The 18,464-nt window shown below is 45.8% G+C and overlaps 1 protein-coding gene across 1 annotated transcript in view; it reads right to left on the bottom strand.

The window, feature by feature from the left end:
- PLXNB1 (plexin B1) overlaps nt 1-18,464 on the bottom strand; it is a 151,240-nt gene that overhangs the window by 109,025 nt on the left and 23,751 nt on the right. The window contains exons 2-3 of the mRNA XM_056866889.1: nt 8,738-8,787; nt 4,519-4,643 (exon numbers count right to left, since the gene is read on the bottom strand). The gene's annotated coding sequence lies outside the window, so the exon portion shown is untranslated. The remainder of the gene's footprint in view (nt 1-4,518; nt 4,644-8,737; nt 8,788-18,464) is intronic.

The following is an 18,464-nucleotide window of genomic DNA, read 5'->3' as shown; positions in this document are numbered from 1 at the left end:
GGTTGTCGAAGAGGCACAATTGACTTAAATTCATCCCAAATTCTAACATTGTTTGCTCTTGATAAATATGGTGGCTTTTGATTGTCATTTATTTATTTACTTCGTTTATACCCTGCCCGTCTTCACGATGGGGATGCAAATCGTCTTGCATCGTTCTCCTCTCTTCCTTTTTATCCTCACAACAGCACTATGAGGCGGGCTAGGCCGAGACTGTGAGTGGCTCAAGGTCACCCAGCAAACTTCCACGGCGGAGTGGGAATTTGAAGCTGGGGATTCCCAGATCCTAGTCCAACACTCGAAATACTGTGCTCACTTCCTAGGTCAAGCATTTTTATTTCCCAGTTACAGTTAAGAACATAAGTGGTTACCTGTTGGATCAGACTAGCAGTCCATCTAGTCCAGTAACCTGTTTGCAGAAAAGAGCAATCAAAATGATTGCTAGAGCAACTGCCCTATGAGGAGCGGTTAAAACGCTTAGGGCTGTTTAGCTTGGAAAGAAGGCGGTTAAGGGGAGGCATGATAGAGGGCTATAAAATTATGCATGGTTTGGAAAGATTGGGACAGGGAGAAGCTTTTCTCCCTCTCTTATAATACTGGAACGCGAAGTCATCTGCTGAAGCTGGAGGGTGAGAGATTCAAAACAGATAAAAGGAAGTATTTCTTCACACAACGCATAGTTAAATTGTGGAACTCTCTGCCCCAGGATGTGGTGAGGGCTGCCAACTTGGAAGGCTTTAAGAGGGAAGTGGACTTGTTCATGGAGGAGATGGGTATTCAGGGCTACTAGTTAAAATGGATACTAGTCAAGATGCATACCTGTTCTCACCCTGATCAGAGGAACATGCCGAATATATTAGGTGCTGTGGAACACAGGAAGGATGGTGCTGCTGCATTCGTCCTGCTTGTGGGCTTCCTAGAGGCACCTGGGATGCCACTGTGTGAACAGACTGCTGGACTTGATGGGCTTTGGCCTGATCCAGCATGGTTTTTTATGTTCTTATGTTCACAGAGTGGCCAATCAGTTGTCCTGGAGGGCCACCAAACAGGGCAGAGGAGCCCTGACATTACCCCCTATGCACTGGTTCTTAAGAGATTTACTGCCTCTGGATATGGAAGTTATCTATCTGGATGCATGAAAACACTGCTGGGACAATACTATGCAAGTAAGTTAGCAGCGAATTTACCAGCAAAGGCAGTCCCCCAAAATAGTAACATGGCCCGCAGGAAAGATGTCTGCATCCCAGCAATTAACTAACAGCCATGCATTTATTGCATAAAAAGCTGCCTGGAAAGGCCCTTCAAATGGTCGTGAACTTTGTGTTTTATAGCCACAGCGGCTTGGGAACGTAATAACAGCTTTGCTGCTTTCCCCCCCTACTCTCTGCTAAAAAAAGAACAGAAGAGAAAAGGAAAAAAGAGCAGTGTGTGATATTTCAACAGGGCAGGGCCAAAAAATAAAATAAACACAACAAACCAAGGAACTGCCTAATTGAACTGGATTATAGTTCTTCACACATGCACAGAGCAGAGGGTTTATTCTAACCCTTTCATCACTCCATCTTTTTTTGCTCTCTGAGCTTTTGATGGGCTAATTAGCCCACCCAACCTGGGACTGCCCATCTTGCCCTTCTTTTTTGGCTCTGACCATTTTTAGCCTGAAGAAGAGCTGCCCGAAACATGACCTCAGCTTTGCCACATGTATGTGCCTTTGCTGTTATTAGTTACTCTAGATCTAAATCTCCGTACAGTGGAGGAGTGCCCAGAAGTAAAATAATATTCCTAACACTTGTTCTACCAACGATACCACACAGTGTAAACAGTTCCCAAAATAGCACAGGCATGGGGCAGAAGGTGTTCTGCTCCGCGATGTTACAGGCACTGACCAATACAGGCCCACAACCACATTCCATAAGCCATTCATAACAAGGTAGGCAGTGCCAGTTGGAGATTATTTGTTTTACCCCAGTGAAAACATGTTGCCGTACGAGATCTGAGAAAATGTGATACCCTAGCAATAAAAACACTACCCTGAAGAAAGATCTCTGGGTGTCCCACAACAAAGGAGTAAACAGTCTGCCAAAGTACAACTTAGAATCATAGAATCATAGAGTTGGAAGGGACCACCAGGGACATCCAGTCCAACCCCCTGCACAATGCAGGAAATTCACAACTACCTCCCCCCCACACACCCAGTGACCCCTACTCCATGCCCAGAAGGTGGCCAAGATGCCCTCCCTCTCATGATCTGCCTACGGTCATAGAATTAGCATTGCTGACAGATGGCCATCTAGCCTCTGCTTATAAACGTCCAGGGAAGAAGAGCTTACCACCTCCCGAGGAAGCCTGGTCCACTGAGGAACAGCTCCAACTGGTGGAAAAGTCTTCCTAATGTCTAGATGGAAACTCTTTTAATTTAACCCGTTGGTTCTGGTCTGACCTTCTGGGGCAACAGAAAACAACTCAACACCATCCTCTATATGACAGCCCTTCAAGTACTTGAAGATGGTTATCACATCACTTCTCAGTCTTCTCCTCTTCAGGCTAAACAGACCCAGCTCCTTCAACCTTTCCTCGTAGGACTTGGTCTCCAGACCCCTCACCATCTTTGTTGCCCTCCTCTGGACACGTTCCAGCTTGTCTACATCTTTCTTAAACTGCAGCACCCAAAACTGAACACAATACTCTAGGTGAGGTCTCACTTCCCTCATGCCAAAATCTACCACCATATTGGAATGTTTGTTCTGGCCTCAATGCTCTGCAGTACACAGCCCAACATCCTGATTAAGTACAGGAGTACAGCACTTTACGTTGTGTGGTTTGGGACTGTGAATAGCTTTATGCTAAAAAAACCCTGACCTGGATGGCCCAGGCTAGCCTGATTTCATCAGATCTCAGAAGCTAAGCAGGGTCAGCCCTGGTTAGCATTTGGATGGGAGACCACCAAGGAAGTCCAGGGTTGCTGTGCAGAGGAAGACACTGGCAAACCACCTCTGATAGTCTCTTGCCATGAAAACCCCAAAAAGGGGTCGCCATAAGTCGGCTGTGACTTGACGTCACTTTACACACACACACACACACACAAAAACAAACAAACACAAAAGCACCCAAAACACAATGGTGTTACCTCATCTCATCCTTGCCTTCTTCCCCAGACTAAACAGCCTTGATGCTTCTGTTTCCCCTTAATCAAACACCCACTCAAATGCTTGTCATCTCCTTTCTTCTTCTAGGATCGGATGTATGACCAAGACCCCAACAGATCTCTGCTTTGGTGGGGGTGGTGTTTGTGCTGTGACAACTACGCATATCCTGTTGTGTGCTCTTCTATGCTTGCCTCACGGTTCCCCCTTACTGCCTAAACTTTCTGCCTGAAGGGACTAAGAGCATGGGGCATCTATCGGGTCTCGCTCGCAGCGCAGTTCCAGGCAGATTTATTCAGAAGGAAGTCCTGCGGCATGCAACGAGACGTACTCCCTAGCACGACTGTTTAGGATGACAGTCTCTGCCAGGCCGGCGGCCATGGCAACTGGACGCAGCTGCATCCTGTCTCACCTGGTTCCAGCTTCCGAACAGCGATCCTTAAGGAAGTCGGAAGAGGCTGCTGGTCAACTCTGGTTTCCGTTGGACGTTCCCGTCTGTTTTGTGAACTGTTTGCTCATCTAAGGCCACTTGGATCACTGGATGCTCTTCCCTTTCAGACATTTCAGTCTGGCTTGCCAAGAGGATCATATGTAAACAGCTACACCAAATGGTAGCGTGAAAGTTAGGTTCTTTGCAGTATAGAAGGCCAATGTCTGATTACTTCACAGCCAAAGGTTATGAAGATTGGCTAATCTGCCAAAATGCTGTTGTAAAAATCTTTACACGAAAATGTTCTTAGCCTGCAAAAACCCAGGCATGCTAGACTGGGCTTTTTATTCCCCTCCCCCCTTGTAACTCTGCCTAAATGCATTGGTACATGACCAAGAACAAACTTGTGTTTGTGTTAAATGCTGTCAAGTCGCTTCTGACTCATGGCGACCCTATGAATCAAAGTCCTCCAAAATGTCCTATCTTTAACAGCCTTGCTCAGATCTTGCAAGTTGAGGGCCGTGGCTTCCTTTACAGTCAATCCAACTCTTGTTGAGTCTTCCTCTTTTCCTGCTGCCCTCAACTTTTCCTAGCATGATTGTCTTTTCCACTGACTCTTGTCTTCCCATAATGTGACCAAAGTATGATAGCCTCAGTTTAGTAATTTTAGCTTCTAGGGTCAGTTCAGGCTTGATTTGATCTATAACCCACTGATTTGTTTTTTTTTGGCAGTCCACGGTATCTGTAACACTCTCCTCCAACACCATATTTCAAAGGAATCTACTTTGTTCCTATCAGCTTTCTTCATTGTCCAGCTTACACACCTATAAATGGTAATAGGGAATACGAGGGCCTGAATTAACTTGAACTTGGTGGCCAGTGATACGTCCTTACGCTTCAGAATCTTTTCTAGCTCCTTCATGGCTGCCCTTCCCAGAACAAACTTACCTGACTGCTATAGGCTTGTTCCAGTGGGAGTCCACACTCTATGCAACGGCAGCAGCAGAACGTCTGCAGGAGAGTCGCTTACATCTGCAGCCAGAAATCTGTGGAGTACCTGGAGTTCAGGCAGCCTTTTAAAAAAAAGAAGACAATTTTGCAAAGTTAATCTACTTTGTGCATTAAGATGATCAGTGAATGTAGCATGTAAATTTGCAATCTCAGGCTGCAATTCAGAGATGTTTCATTGCCCTTTTAAAAAAGACAAGGCTGTGGGGTGTATTAACCACCTGTTACTGTACTCCTTTTATACCTGTAATCAAGGGAAAAGAAAGAAGTTTATACATCTGTGTGTGTGTGTGTGTGTGTGTGTGTGTGTGTGTGTGTGTGTGTGTGTGTGTGTATATATATATATATATATATATATATATATATATATATATATATATATATATATATATATATATATAAACTATATATGTATGTATATACTTATTTATTTACAATACTAAGCCCTCGACCATTAGTGCTGTAATGATAGTTACACTATTTTTTGTGTTTTTTTGTTTTTGCCTTGTTTGTTTTATGTATTTATGTGTTCCTGTGTTTGTGAACTGTGATTGTATTTATATCTGTCAATAAAATTTTAATATATATTTTTAAAAGGCTGTGGGTTTGCAGCCACGGATTTCACTGTCTCAGGAGTGGACTGGGAAGTGACAAGGGCCCTGGAACAAGCCAGGCCAACCAGTTCAGTAGGAGACATTGACTTCAGTGGCACCAAGAATGGGCGTTCGCTCACTCATTGTTTCCTCCCACAAACTGGTGGCAGTGTGGAAGTAGGCAACTGATGTGGGGACACTGATTATCATTGAGGTTGAAGGTTCTGCGCCAAGCAGAGTTGCTGGGGATTGGGATTTGTTTTCTCCTGGCCATTAATGGCCCTCTCTAGGGCACTGGCCCACCAGGAAATTTCCCTGAAGTTAAATGGCCAATCGGCCTCTGTCCTGCCCATTCCTTCAGTAGCCCTGCTTTGTTCTCCTTTCTTCCCTGCTTGACGCAGCAAGCAGGACTCCAGTTCTGTCCAACAGTATTCAGGGAAGAGGAGGTGAAGGTGATTTCTAGAGGAGCAAGGCAAGAACAGCCATAGTTGCATGTCATCCTTCTTAGCCTGGTACGTTTTCAAGGGAATCTCATAGTAGACACCTAGATTTGAGTCCAGTTGGCACCTTAGAGATTGACAAGATTTTCGGGGTATAAATTTTCGAGAGTCGAAGCTCCCTTTGTCGGTATCTGATGAAGGGAGCTTTAACTCTTAAAAGCTTATACTCCAAAAATCTTGTTGGCCTCTAAGGGGCTGTGTGTGTTAAGTGCCGTCAAGTGGCTTCCGACTCATGGGTCTCCTTCCCTGGAGGTTTTTAAGCCGAGGCTAGATGGCCATCTGTCAGCAATGCTGATTCTAAGACCCCAGGCAGATCATGAGAGGGAGGGCACCTTGGCCATCTTCTGGGCATGGAGTACGGTTCACTGGGGGTATAGGGGGGAGGAGGTAGTTGTGAATTTCCTGCATTGTGCAGGGGGTTGGACTAGATGGCCCTGGTGGTCCCTTCCAACTCTATGATTCTATGGCGACCCTATGAATCTGTGTCCTCAGAAATGTCCTATTGTAAACAGCCTTGATCAAATCTTGCAAACTGAGGGCCATGGCATACTTTGTAGAGTCTATCCATCTCTCGTTGGATCTTCCTCTTTTCCTGCTGCCTTCAACTTTTCCTAGCATTATTGTCTTTTCCAGTGACTCTTGTCTTCTCATAATGTGACCAAAGTATGATAGCCTCAGTTTAGTCATTCTAGCTTTTAGGGACAGTTCAGGCTTGATTTGATCTATAATCCACTGATTTGTCGTTTTGTTGGTAAGTTTCTACTGGATTCAAATCTAGTTGTTCTACGGCAGACTGACACATCTACCCTCTGAAAATGTCTTAATAGTAGACAAGCAGGGGAAAATTAAACGGACACAGGAGAAGTTTGGTGGGTCTGTTTAAAAAAGCAAACAAGACTGAGAAAATGTCTTTCTCCCTTGCCAGAAACTGAAATACAAAAGTTATTCATATAAACACATGTAAGAAGCACAGCTTGAAACATATGCATAAGGCAGTTTTTTTTAAAAAAATTAAATAGATTTGCTCTTACACATATGGATTGCTCTCCCGTCCCCCTATTTTTCTTTGCACAAATTACATTGTTTACTTAGCCTTAGATATTTGGTGTATGCATTGTATATGACCACGCAGTCACTTTCCAAACAACGATTTAGATTCATAATACAGTATCCTGATATTCTTAGCTTGCACGTTTAATTCAAAAAGCCCAAGTTTCTAGTCTGTAGAACAGTGAAGGTAAACTTTAAAAATGTGTGCTCAGACCTCAGAGGATGAAGGGAGGGAGATCTGCATATCTCACTCGTCCGATTAGCATACAAAGCAAAATGTTAGACAAAACAAAGGCATGATCCAGACTTAGTTAAGAGCTTCCAAGCTCTTGTTGATTTTAGTTCAAGAAATGTAAGCATGTATTTAACTCCACATAATCACTGGTGCTTACAAGTAATTCATTTTTACTGAGTTGTGTGCCAAGTATATATATATGCAGAGTTATTGACTCTATATGCTTTACTGAAATATAATGTGGGCAGTCACGGCATAGAACACATAGGGCCATGTCTGCAGGTAACCGTTTTTAATTTATTACTTCCTATTAGGGCTCAAAAGCAATTTAAATTTTAATCAAATTGTAAAAAGATTGCCCCCAAAGGTGTCCCCAGTTGATTAGGCAACTGTTTGTTTGTTTTAAAGTAATACAGATAATTACACAAACTCATTCTCTCATATGTGCAAAAAAGGGGAAACACCTCTTTTAAGATGATGCTGGATATGTTGCGGGTGTACGTCGTATACAAGCAAACAAGAGTATGCTTTTTTTCTTCAGTGCCATGACTTTCTTCTATGCAAATGTATGCAGATCTAAATTAGTTAAATTAACCAATCAATTAAAGCACACAGAATTAATCAACTAGGATAACTTGAAGCAGATGATACCCCTATTGCTTACACATTCTGACCCATCAGCAAACCAGGTATGAAGATGTATTAGGTAAACAGATGACCGACAGTGCAATCCTATGCAATTACTCCAGTCTAAGTCCATTCATTTCAATGGACTGAGACTGGAATAAAACTGCATAGGACTGCACTGTGAAAGAGCTATTCTAAGGAAAGTTACACCCTCCTAAGCCTATTAACTCCACTGGGTGTGTAACACTGTTTAGGTTGGCACTGCAAAGGTAGCTTTAGACTGCAAAGTGCCTATCGTATCCTACGGGGTGGCTAAAGCCGGCTTCCAAACATTGCTGTTCAAAGCAAAGTTGCACCCTTCTAAGTTCACTGAAGTCAATGGTCTTAGAAGGATGTAGCTGTGCTTGGGATTACAATTTTAGGCATCTCTTCTCCCTTTCAGCATCTCCAACAGATAGGGTTTTGACTGGTCCTAGAATGTGCTCTAAGGCTGGATCCAACCTCGCACTCCTCCTGTGCCCTCCCCAGCTTCTAGTCCCTGGTTTCCCCCCAGTAGGGGAAACCAAAGGGGTTGAGCTAAACACTGTCTAATATAGCAACTGAAAAATCTATTTTTATTCTATATCGTGCACAAATGTATTTAGAAACCACAGGGCCTAATATACAGGCTTCCTAAAAAGCACGAACAAAGTTACAAATATTACCAACACATAACAGTTGATGTAAGTACATAAAATGACCAAAAGCTGACCAGACGCATTTTGGCCTTTTCAAGCCTTCCTCAGTGGGCCTACATTCATATTTTTACAATACACATCCTGATATATACGTTATACAAGGTAAAAAAATAAAAGCCTTTTATTCTGTGTGGCTTCGTGCTAAAATAGTTCATCCATGTGCCTTAAAACTTGGCTCGCGGCTCACACCTTGTATATGGTGTCCAGCGTTTCAGGATGTGTTATAACATCAACGAACATGAAGAAAATGGTGTACAATATATTATAAAAATAGATTTATTGGTTGATATAATAGATGGTGTTTAGCTCAACCCCTTTGGTTTCCCCTGACTTTCGGGCTGAGTTTCTTCGTTCTGCTTTTTCTTCAGTTGTTCCCCCACAGCAGGTCAACTATGAATCCTGATATCTTTTGCTTACCATCTGGACAGCCGGGGCTTCATTTCTCTTCTCAGTCAACGCACCTCAAGCTACAAAGACACAATACGCAGAATGTAAAGAGGGTGTATTAAGAAAAGCAAATCCTCCTTCAGCCGACTATTAGAGCCTGCCCCTGTTTCTACCTGGCTCAAACCTCCTGCTCCTTTCAGATGTGTACCAAGGAGAGGGTACAGGATTAAGAGACATTCCTCCCACTCCAGTTGCCAGCGCTACTTGCCTAGTCCCGAGATGCCGGGGATTGAACCTGGGACCTTCTGCATGCCAAGCAGATGCTCTACCACTGAGCCATGGCCCCTCCCCCTGGACTTTTTCATGTAATGCAGAATAAACTTACATAATTCACTGCCACAGAATACGCTAACAGCCACTAACTTAGATAGCTTTAAGAAAGGATCAGACAAATTCAAACCCATCTACTATCAGCCATGACGGCTTAGTGGAACTTCCATTTTAAGACGCAAAGTATCTATGAGTATACCAGACCGAGGGGAAGGGTGTTGTTTTCATGTCCTGCTTGCAATTTCCCAGAGGCATTCTGTCTGTTCACAGCTAAAAGTTGAACACCGCATGCAATGGACCTTTGGTCAAACCCAGCAGGACTCTTCTCATGAGCCAGCAAAGCAATGTTCATGCTCAAAGCTCAGAGTTCAAGCAGACGCCAGGTCACTGCCTAGCTGGTGCAGATGCCAGTACCGGTCAGCACCAAGTCCTTTGCGTGCGCACAAAACAATATGTTGTAGGGAGGTGGGGTAGGCCTAGCCCAGCGTACCAAGGCTAGGACAATCCTGTGAAAAAACAAGGGAGCGTGTCAAGTTTCAGCGAGTCTTCTGCTTCACCTTTCCAAACAAGAAGATATCCGCAACTCCGTCGCCCCTAGGGGAGAGGATTCCAGTTGGCACGGTGACAGTCGCCCAAGCTTTCTTCTCACAAACAAGAATAAAAATGTTTTGTTCTCATTAAAGGAAAAATAGAGCTGCATTCCTGATGGGTGAGTAACGTCTCTGCCTCCGAGTTAAGCTCCCAGAAAGCTGTGGCAGGCTGGAACGGTTTTCGGTTCAGCCCACGCAACCTTCACTGGCTCCTGAGCCTCTAAGGTACTCTGCACAGGGGGCCCAAGCCCACCCTCTTCCACACCAATTCACACACGCCACAAGGCTCCCCAAAACAGATAAAGGATTCTTTTTTCATACTGCCCAATGGGGCGTGACAGGCCAGCTGGGTGATTTTGCGTCAACTCAATATGTGGCCGTGATTGAGCACTGTATAGCATAGGCTTTGCATGCAAAAGGTCCCAGGTTCAACCCCGGCATCTCACATGAACACACAAAGCTGCCTTCTATTGAATCAGACCCTTGGTCCATCAAAGTCAGGATTGTCTACTCAGACAAGCAGCGGCTCTCCAGGGTCTCAGACAGAGGTCTTTCATATCACCTACTTGCCTACTTGGAGATGCTGGGGATTGAACCTAGGACCTTCTGCGTGCCAAGCAGGTGCTCTGCCACTGAGCCACAGCCCCTCCCCAGTTAAATCTCCAGTTAAAAGGATCAGGTAGCCGGTGATATGAAAGGCCTTTGCCTAAGACTCTGGATAGCCACTGACAGTCAGAGTAGAAAATACTGACTCAGATAAACTCTGACTCAATAGAAAGCAGCTTCATGTGTTTAATAGATTCTTTGCCATAGCTCGAGGTTTTCCAGGTGTGTGTGTTTTTCAGCCCAGGACTATAAATTGGCATTTTCAAAGTGTGTGTGTGTGTGTTTGTTAACCTTCAGGGAATTCTTTCCACATCAACTTGTCTGCTGAGGAATACTTGAGCATCTACTGTTGGACTCCTGTGCATTTAAAAAGCCTTCCTGGACATGTTCTAGGATGCTCCTTCTGTTCATGCAGAGTAGTGGCAAAGACCATTCAGCCTCACTGACACCTGACACAAACAGAAAATACACCCTGCCCCGCCCCAACTTGCATACAGGACGGGCTCTACGAAGTTCAGTTGGCACAGCTTTGCATGCATATGGTACCCAGTTTAGTTTTTCACAATAACTCCCTACGAACTGACAGCATGCCCTAGATACCTCCCCTACAGCTGCATATTGCAGAGAAAAGATTAATAGTGGGCTCATTTTTATAGAAGCTTCCAAGTAATTCCAGGGCTCCCTGGACCACAGTTCACAACTATCAATCTAGAGTTCAGGTTTTGCACTGTTCATTTGAATTAGCTTTCAGGATAATGGGAGTTGTGGGGCAACGCCCATTGCTTTGATCCAGCAAGCTCAGCTCCGGCAAAGGTTTCCTTAATTGCGAGCAGAATTGCATAAGGACCCTGAATGAAGGTTAAACACGCCAGGACATCAGGATTTGCAAACAGAAGGAAAGTTATCAGACGTCGTATAAGTGCATCCCACTAAGATTAGGAGAGCTGACAGATCTGTTTTGTAATATTACAAAATGTTATATTATCATCATGTATGCCTCAGGTTTGTTTAAACTCTAGCCTTGCTCCCCTGTTTATTCTCCAGTAAACCTTCTTCGCTGCACCTTTGACAAATTCTTGGAACTTCCCCATCTTGTGAGGATGCTTTTATATGTTGTCAAGCCAATTAGTGACACATCCACACTACAAACTTGTAGTATCACTATGCCAGTTTATTGTGGCTTTTCCCACTGAGCCTTGGAAACTATGATTGGGAAGGTGGTGGTAATTCTCTTAAAGATCCCTGCAAACTCTCTCCAGATGACACTAAACCGGTGGGAGGTAATGGATATTAAACCAATTTGACGTCTGTGACATAGAAATGCTCTTTGGCTTGGCCTGGACTAAAATTGGCGTCCCATGCACCGTTGTTGTTGTTTTAAAAAAAAGGAAGCTCTGTTGCCCTAAATCTTCCCTTCCCTTTTTATGCCCATGAGAAAATGCCTTAGGACATCCGCTCGCAGTGACTCTTAACAATGCTGATTCTCTGGCAGGCAGCAGATGGGCCCTCAAAGCCATCTGTGATATGAGCAATTAGCGCAAATGCCAGGAGGAGATAGTTTCTCAACTGACAACATGGAGAAGTTATTTCCAGCGGAGACGCAGTTGAGTTCCAATAGGCCCAGGCAGGCATTTCACACCCCGGCAGCCAACACTTGCTCTCCGCCTCCAGGGAGGATGTTCTCCTACTCTCTGCAGCATATCCTCCGGCAGACAAAGGGCCTTCTCACAATCACCTCGCGGAAGAAGAAGAGTTGGTTTTTATATGCCGACTTTTCTCTACCAATTAAGGAAGAATCAAACCGGCTTACAATCATCTTCCCTTCCCCTCCCCACAACACTCACCCTAGGGTTGCCAATCTCCAGGTACTAGAACACTCAGAAACTATTAGCCTGCTGTAATAAGGATCTGTGCAAGAGAATAACCAGCAGCACTGGCTTTACAAAAAAAATTCAAAAACAATAATAGATGCAAAAAGTCACAAATCTATATTATCAATGTAACAACAAGTAGCAAGTGCAAACATTGTGAGTCCAAAACAATGCCTATTACATCACAGGGTATGTCCTGCAATAAATTCTGTTCATGAAGGAATCCAAGATTTCCGTGGTAATATTGATAGTCCACACAGATTACTTCAAGCCACACGTATAAGAAGAAAAAGAACCCCTCAATAATGATAAGACAGGGATCCGGTAATCATCCTGTTTTGATGTTAGTCTTCCTCAGGGTTCACTAATAAAACACAACATGTATGCCAAAGCATAAAACAATATACGATACTAATACAATTACATACCAAACTTAATATATAGTACAAAGTAGTACAGCTTACAATCACCTTCCCCTCCCCTCTCCACAACACTCACCCTAGGGTTGCCAACCTCCAGGTACTATTCAAAAATAGTAAATTCACTGTAAATTGGTAGTATTCAAAATACAAAGATACAGGCTAATAATTCACTTATACTTTGCTTTTTTTACTGTTATATTTCTTATAAGGTTGCACTATTGCTTCATAGTGCCTTCTCAACCAAAAGAAATAAATATACAGAGTTATATATGCAACAAGGCAACTGATCTCCAGCCGATAGATCAGCTCATCTGGAGAAAATGGCTGCCTCGGCAATTGGACTCTATGGCATTAAAGTCCCACCCCTGCCCAAACCCCACACTCCTCAGGCTCCACCCCAAAAACCTCCTGCTGGTGGTGAAGAGGGACCTGGCAACCCTAACACCCCCTGTGAGGTAGATGGGGCTAAGAGAGCTCTAAGAGAGCTGTGACTAGCCCAAGGTCACCCAGCTGGCTTCATGTGGAGGAGTGGGGAAGCTGCTGACTGCACAATGGTGCAAACCAACATCAGCTGACAAGCTCTGCCCAGTGTCCACTGGCTCCTGTTTCTCCCAGTCCAGCAAGCAAAGCCGAAGAGGCCGAAACATTTACCACCACAGCAAGTGAGGGTATCTGTGAGAATGATGGCAGGCCCTCCGGCCTCCCCAAAACATAGGCACTAACTGAAAAAAAGGAGCCATGGGAACAGAGCGCAATCAGGTTCACCCAGGAAAAGCTAAAGTACTCAACTCTCTCCAGGATGGCAAAACAAAACCCACCGTGGAGGCACATGTACATCAAAGACAACTTCGCGTAACCCTCTGACAGCATTCCTGCCGGGCTTGCCCCCTCCCCTGCCAAACAACGAGCACAAAGACACACAAAGCAAACTATTCAACCGGATTGATCTCTCTTGGTTAGCCTCTTCTTAAAAACCTCCAGGGAAGGAGCACTTACCACCTCTCAAGGAAGTCTGTTCCACTGAGTAACCGCTCTAACTGTTAGAAAATTCTTCCTAATGTCTAGACGGAAACTCTGTTGATTTAATTTCAACCTGTTAGTTCTGGTCCGACCTTCTGGGGCAACAGAAAACAACTCAGCACCCATGCTATGTATGGGTGTGAAAGCTGGATAATGAAGAAAGCTGATAGGAAGAAAGTAGATTCCTTTGAAATGTGGTGTTGGAGGAGAGGGTTACGGATACCGTGGACTGCCAAAAAAACAAATCAGTGGGTTATAGATCAAATCAAGCCTGAACTGACCCTAGAAGCTAAAAGGACTAAACTGAGGCTATTGTACTTTGGTCACATTATGAGAAGACACAAGATTCCCTGTGGTCCAAGACCAAAGCTGATGTTCTTTGGCTCTCCAAGTGAGGGGCAAGCCTTATGAATTACGGCCAGGAGGCCTGGGTTCAAAACCCCTCTCAGTCAGGAAGCTCACCTGGGCCAATTACAAGTCACTGGAAAAGAAAATCATGCTAGGAAAAGTTGAAGGCAGTAGGAAAAGAGGAAGACCCAACAAGAGATGGATTGACTCTAATAAAGGAAGCCACAGCACTCAATTTGCAAGACCTGAGCAAGGCTGTTAAAGATAGGACATTTGGAGGACATTGATTCATAGGGTCACCATGAATCGGAGAGACTTGATGGCACTTAACACAGAGAGACAGACACAGCCAACTTGTGATAACCCTGCAGGATTTTCAAGGCAAGAGACTTCCTAGGTGGTTCGCCATTACCCGTCTCTGTATAGCAACCATGAACTTCCTCGGTGGTCTCCCATCTAAGTACTAACCAGGGCTGACTCTGCTTAGCTTCCAAAATCTGATGAGATCAGGCTAGCCTGGGCCATCCAGGTCAGGGCAATAGCCTCCCTGGTGTATATTATACAGGTGGTGTGCATCTTTCCCTTTAGCACACGGTTCAAACGATTGTTGGGTCTCCCCTCCTTTTACCAGGCAGGAGAAATTGATTACTTCTTAAGATCTCAGATTAATATACATTGGAAAATTCACATGGCTAGGAACATCTCGCTATCCGAATGTACCCTTCTCTCAGGATGACCACTCAATCTGGCTCAGTACAAGGCAGCTTCATATCTTAAATCCCTTCTGAGCTCTCCATCCATGTTCTTAAAGGAAATATGTGCACTATTTTTTAAAAAAGCCTGGAAATTGAAGTGGTAGACAGCATAGGGCAGTGATGGCGAACCTTTTAGAGACCGAGTGCCCAAACTGCAACCAAAAACCCACTTATTTATCGCCGAGTGCCAATGCGGCAATTTAACCTGAATACCACCCCCAGAGGGGGCCCAGAGGGAGAGGCTAGGGTTGCCAAGCTCCTCTTCGCCATGAGTGGGAGGTTTTTGGGGTGGCGCCTGAGAAGGGCGGGGTTTGGGGAAGGACTTCAGTGCCATAGAGTCCAATTGCCAAGGTGGCAATTTTTTCCAGGGGAACTGATCTCTATTGGTTGGAGATCACCTGTAATAGCAGATCTCCAGCTAGTACCTGGAGATTGGCAACTAGTTCCTTAGTGTTTTCTCTCTACATATCAAGACAAATGGAAAGGTGTTTGGAGGATAGCTTGTGGGCACTTCAAAGGTGGAATAGGACTGCACGCCCCTCCGCCCGCACAGACCCAGAGGGTGCCAGAGAAGCCGCTGGAGGGAATGAAGGAAGGAAAGAAGGGAAGGGAGGGGGAAAGGGAAGGAAGGGAGGGAGAGAAAGAAAGAAAAAGAGAGAGAAAGGGAGAAAGAAATGGAGCAAGGGAGAGAAAGAAAAGGACAGAGGGAGACAGAAAAAGAAAGAGGCCATTTATGCATGGGAGGTTTTGCCTTGGATTTGCCACTCGGTGGGGCGTGGCGGCAGGCTTGTGAGAGGCGAGCAGGGTGGGGCAGAGGGTGCCTCCTTCGCACCCACCGACCAGCCATGCCCCTCCGCCCGCACAGGCCCAGAGGGTGCCGGAGAAGCCGCCGGCCATGCCGAGTGTGAGCGCTCGGCTTCTGTTCCCCGCTCTCCGACCCGCCTGGCTGGCCACGCACGCTCCAGCGGCGGCAATGGCGGCAGCTTCTGTGGGAGAGTCCGGGGGCCACCGCCAATGATGTCGGAGGTTCCCCACCCCTGGGCTACAGCCTCCCCCATCCGGGGTGGGGCAGAGCCAGAAAGGCCAGTGGCTTGGAGGAACCGTGCGTGCCGGCAGAAAGGGCTATGCGTGCCGGAAGTGGCACCCGTGCCATAGGTTCGCCAACACGGGCATAGGGTTTATTCTGCAGTTACACCATGCAAGAAATCAGCACTGGAAGCAGAACTGAGCATGTGGAAACCATCAGCTTTTCTTTGAAGGCAGACTTCTAGCCCTTAAAAAGGTGAGATAGACAAGATTGGAAGGATATGGTGTGGACAGGGCTAATGAAATTTCAGACACTGGGATGGGGACCAAGATTTCCTGTGGTCCAAGACCAAAGCTGATGTTCTTTGGCCCTCCAAGTGAGGGGAAAGCAGTTTAAATTACGGTCAAGGGGCCTGGGTTCAAAACCCCTCTCAGTCAGGAAGCTCACCTGGGCCAGTTTCTATCTCAGTTTAACCTACCTCACAGGGTCATTGTGAAGATAAAATCCATTACAAGGTAACAATAGGGATTCGTTTTGAATGTCTTTACAGTACAGGTATGACTATCATCAAAGAGAATGCTGGTTTAACATTTGGGCCAAAGCAAGGAGTGGGGGTAGGGTTGCCAGGTCCCTCTTTGCCATCAGCGAGAGGTTTTTGGGGTGGAGCCTGAGGAGGGTGGGGTTTGGGGAAGGGAGGGACTTCAATGCCATAGGATCCAATAAGCGGCCATTTTCTCCAGGGGAACTGACCTCTATCTGCTGGAGATCAGTTGTAATAGCAGGAGGTCTCCAGCTAGGAGCCCCGTGGCACAGACTGGTAAGCTGCAGTACTGCAGTCCAGGTTCTGCTCACAACCTGAGTTCGATCCCAATGGAAGTTGGTTTCAGGTAGCCGGCTCAAGGTTGACTCAGCCTTCCATCCTTCCGAGGTCAGTAAAATGAGTACCCAGCTTGTTGGGGGTAAAGGGGAGATGACTGGGGGAAGGCAATGGCAAACCACCCTGTCAACAAAATCTGCCTAGGAAACATCGGGATGTGATGTCATCCCATGGGTCAGGATTGACCCGGTGCTTGCACAGGGGACCTTTACCTTTACCTCCAGCTAGTACGTGGAGATTGGCACCCCTAGGACATAGGTACAATTTATTCGGGCCTGAGGGTGCCTAGGCCAGGCTACCATCGCATTACTTGACACGATGTGCTCGAGTCACTTCAGAAACAGAACTCGCATTTTTCTCTCATGGCTCGCAGAAGTGTACGCTTGGGGGTAGCAGAGCATGCGTGAGCAAATTACAAGCTTGAGCCAGGCCCAGAGACACGGCACCCCCCCTGAACCCTGCTCAGAGATGGACCCCTTTCTGGCCCCGTATGGCAACTCTTTACGTTCCAGGCGCTTCCCCCTCACAGTCCCCACAGCTCTGTGTGCCCGCCTCGGGAGTGGGCCGGCACTGGGTGAGTTAACGTTCGCATTCCTCCTCTTCTGACCTGAACGGTGCTGCTCGAGTCTGAGGCTATTCTTTGCACTCTTGATAAAGCATGTGAAGGCTGAAGGCCTCACACATTCCTCCATTCAGGGCTTGGCTGCCTGCCTGTAAACTGTCACTCCCTGGCACCCAGGGCAGAAAGGGAGAGAACTCCAGGGAACTTAAGCCAAACTCCCACCCCAGCCAGCTGCACTTAAACCTCCCCCCTCCCTTACCCCACCAGAGAGATCGGATCCCTTCTTCCGGTGAGAGAATAATACAAGATTTGGCTCCGAGTGGCTCCTTTCAGAGAAGCCACCCCCCCTCTCCCAAAGCCTTTGTAAAAGGCAGGGAAGGCTGGAGGCTACTTCTTGCAGCAGCGCGAGCGTCACGCCTTACCCATCCTTTAGGAACTTTCCACCACAGGCAATTCAGAACAAGCCCTGCTAATAGCAGGGTTGGGCCGCATTTATATAAAACTTGGAAGTAAGTCGGGCGCAAGGAAGAAGACCGTGATTTGGACGCTGCAACATTTTCATCACCTGCGCCATACCTGTCCTGGATGGGCTTACTGCAACCCCGATCTCAAATGCTCTGCCACCGCTCCTCTGTTCACCAGAACACTGATCCTACATTTTCCTCACTTGGTGGGAACTTGGATTGTTTGCTTAATATATTTTTCTTTTTCTAAAAATAAAAAATAAAAAAAATCCAACTCATCTCTTGCCAAAGCAAAACTTTTAAATTAAAAAAAATAGATAGCTACAGAAGAGGGCATGTTTTAAAAGCCAGTGTCAGGGACAATGGAGATATTTTTAGATATTCTGAAAACATAGTCTCAGCAAATTGGGAAACACAGAGAGAGGACGACGGGCAGGCAAGGGAGACTCCCTTAAGAGTTGGATTTGCAAAAGCGAGCCAGCCAGGAGTCCTATCAGCTCAGGGCTGTTTGTGGATTCTGTGCCACTCCCTTTCAAAACAACAATTCTGCAAAAAGGGATTGAACAAATTCAAGAGGAAGGGAAAAGAGGGGGGGGGGATAGCAAGGAAAGTTATAGGAGCCTCAGGAAACACAAAAAACATCTAAGGCCATGAAATAATAAATAAACGATGATCTACCTCTAAGATGACGTGCCATAAATTGAATTCTAAACTGGTGGGGGTACCCGACAGATAATTTGCTGCTCCAAGTATCCTGCACCTTTTAAAAAATTACAGTAGGCCTCACAGATAGCACATCTTGACAGTTAATGGATGAGGCAGGCAGGTGCTTCCCATTAACTATTGCCACATCTATCTTCCTGAATTTATGCATTAAGATTTCCT

The sequence above is a fragment of the Euleptes europaea genome, chromosome 1, assembly GCF_029931775.1.
Source record: "Euleptes europaea isolate rEulEur1 chromosome 1, rEulEur1.hap1, whole genome shotgun sequence".
NCBI classification, from domain to species: domain Eukaryota; kingdom Metazoa; phylum Chordata; class Lepidosauria; order Squamata; family Sphaerodactylidae; genus Euleptes; species Euleptes europaea.
The sequence above is the reverse complement of the archived record's forward strand: the minus strand, read 5'-3'. Positions and strand labels throughout refer to the sequence as shown.